This window comes from Rhagoletis zephyria, unplaced genomic scaffold (assembly GCF_001687245.7).
Source record: "Rhagoletis zephyria isolate East Lansing unplaced genomic scaffold, Rhagoletis_zephyria_1.1 Rzeph_scaffold_00833, whole genome shotgun sequence".
Classification (NCBI taxonomy): domain Eukaryota; kingdom Metazoa; phylum Arthropoda; class Insecta; order Diptera; family Tephritidae; genus Rhagoletis; species Rhagoletis zephyria.
The window spans coordinates 83417-86909 of NW_016157917.1; positions in this window are offsets into that span (position 1 = coordinate 83417).

The following is a 3493-nucleotide window of genomic DNA, read 5'->3' on the forward strand; positions in this document are numbered from 1 at the left end:
ATGAGGGCGTGGTTATTGCCCGATTTTAAAAACTTTCGGCCATTTGGTACGCTGTACCAAGGCCAATAACTGTGCTAAGTTTGGAAGAAATTGGTGCAGCGTTACCAAGATACACACATGTAACCATAAGTGGGCGCGGCTACGCCCATTTTCTAAAAATTTATAATATTCCTATTTTTCGGCTGAAATTTATTGTAAATATCAATTTTGAGAGAATAATCTTCAGTAGTTACTAAAATATCGCAGTTTTCGTATTTCTGGAAATTACCGTTATAAGGGAAGTGGGCGTGGCTACAGTCCGACTTCGCCCATTTTCAATACCAACCTACCTTGGATAAATGGAAACCCACATACGAAATTTCGTGGAGATATCTCAATTTTCGCTCGAGTTATCGTGTACACGGATGGACGGACAGACAGACATGGCTTAATCGACTTCTCTATTCATTCTGATCATTTATGTATACATTTGTCTATATCTATTTCGATTCGTTTTGGCTGTTACAAATAACCGTTATGTGAACAAAATTAATATACCCTTGTGCACAATTGCATTCGGGTATAAAAATTGTACCAAGCATTTCCCTGCGACTGACAAGTGACACGCTCAGAACAAAAACGACGAATATTATAAGTCAGAGCAAAAATGAACTATATTTTTTTCTAGAGCAAAAACGAAACAAATCGACAGCGTACGTGTGAGCTTTGTGTGTATGTATTTCGTGCGCGCTCGGTGGTTTCTGCTTTTGCTTTTGCGTTTGCGGTGATCGGCAAAATGTAGCAGCGAAAACGTTTATTTGTACATTGCAATGCTGCAATGGGTTTTGTAATCTCATGTCCATAATTTGCATATGCTTCTTCAACCTGTAGCAAACTACCAACGCAAGCTATGTAAATTAATAGAAAACCTAATATTAATAAAAATAAGTAAATTTTATTTTATTAATAAAATAAATAATTATCAGAAAATTTACAAAGCAGTTCTAATTAGTATTTAAAAGAAACAAAATTAAATTATAATTCACAAATATAGTATTTAAATATTATGGTATGAATTATGTTATAAATAGCACGTAGTCACAAATTTAAGAAAAAACCTGCCCTCCGATATTTGACCATCATTACTCATGCAAAATTTTCCCCTTCAAGTATGTAGAACAGTGTTCGAGATATAGATAAACTTAAGTTTTTGGAGATTTGAAGAAAAAAGTGGACCCACTTAATTGCAATTTTTTATATACTTATTTGGCTTATCTCAAATTTCTTTGTACACTAGTGAAGGTTATTAAATTTACTATGTACAATCATGTGAAAAATAATAGGGACACGAAATTTTGACCAGTTTTGGCTATTTTTCTTTCGCTTTTTAATGTTTATTATTTTTTTTTATAAAAATACAGCTCATTATCTAACCAATTTACAACAAACTTTTTATTAGGAATTAGAAAACTTCTAATTATTCAAAAAATTCTAATTATTAATAAAATGTAAATTGCAAGTGGGTAAGAAGTCGCGTTTAGTTTTGATAACTTTTTTTGCGAATGGTATTATTTTCTCCATACAGAAAAAAAATTGTCAATAACACTTTATATGGAAGAAAATGCGTGAAAATGCGTCAAAAAACCAACACGAATTCTTAGCCACTTGAAACTTGCACTTTATTAAGCTAGAATTTAAAGGGCTATAAAACTGCTTATCTAAAATAAAAAGTTAGTTGTACAATTTTTTTTAATTTTTCTATAAAGTTTGAAATTTTGATTTATATGATTTAAATAATGAGCTCCATTTTTATAAAAAATAATAAACATTAAAAAAGCGAAATAAAAATTGCCAAAACTGGTCAAAATGTAGTTTCCCTATTATTTTTCACAAGACTGTAGGTGATAGCAAATTTAATAATCTTCACTAATGTAAAAAGAAATATGAGATTTGCCAACTAACTATATAAAAAATTTGAAATTTTTCTTTAGATCTCCAAAAAACGAAGTTTCGAAACACTCGAAAACTTTTCTACTTGAAGGACAAAATTTTGCATGAGTAGGTAATGATGGCCAAATGCCACAGGTCAGAATCTTGTAAACTAGTGTAGTTATTCAGTTAGTCTCTTCATCACACTGTTTTGGTGGCTTGCTTACAGGTTTAAAAAGCATACGCAAATTATGGACATGAGACTACAAAACCGATTGCAGTATTGCAATGTACAAATAAACGTTTTCGCCGCTACATTTTGCAGCAGAAACCACCGAGCGCGCACAAAATACCGCATACACACAAAGCTCACATGTACGCTGTCGATTTGTTTCGTTTTTGCTCTAGAAAAAAATATAGTTCATTTTTGCTCTGACTTATAATATTCGTCGTTTTTGTTCTGAGCTGATTTTATTATTTCTTCAATCAGTACGCTTATGTCCTGATTTTTCAAAATTTGTACTGATTTGTACTGAATTTTCAACTCAAACAAAATACTTTAGGATTTTCTTAAGGTTTTTACATAACGTTGCAACTTGCTTAAACTGCACTGTGAAAAGTAAGAAGAAAATACTTTAATTATAGTTGACATGTTTCTAATAATATTTGATATGTCCAAGAAAATATACAACACAAAGATAAATATTTTATGGGCACATCGCGGGTCGTTAATATCAGTTGCGAAATATGATGGAGCTTAAATTATTTAAAAAGAAGGATGCCGTTTTTTGTCGAGTGTTGTTAGTTATTTGGAAATATTTTTCAGTTTAATAACAGCAAATTGTAATATTCGAATGGCTTTTGGCTATAAGTTACAACTGTTTTTTTTCAAAGTTTACTGACATTGTAAAAAGCTTTGCATACAAGACATAGAGTTAGATATTCTCTTTAGCGAATTCTTAGTCTTTCAAGTTTTTGGAAGTTGAAAAAATTAATTTAAGCCATGAGGAACTATGTTACTAGTTACTATTAAACATTGAAGATTGAACCATCTCATTATTGCTATTCAAATATATCATAAATATAAAATAATTTGTGGCTTCTGTGTACAATGATGTGTACACTCATGTTAAAATGAACAAACTTTTATTTTTTATGAACTATATTTTATTTATACCAAATTGGTTAAAAACAAGTACTCTGGCATTTAAAGCATTATCTGTAACTTACATTCATAATTTTGCTTTATAAAAAAGTGTACTGACGTGTGACCATGACGCTATTTTTTAGAGGTGTGACCATTACGGGTTAATTTTTGCGCGGCAAGGCCACTACTTCTAGTCCTACTACTGGGCCAAGTTTTAAATTGATATCTCAACTTTTAGAATTTTGGCCACAAAATAGGGTCAAATTTCCCATAGTGCCGTGGTTTTGAATCCAAGGTATCAAATTTACTCAGACAAGATAGAATCAATTCAAAAACAATTCCCACTTTTCGCTTTAAGAATTTCCGTTGGTATTCTCAATATAACCTTCCGCCTTATACGATCCGATTAAAACTTATTAATCTTCCTACACTTGACAC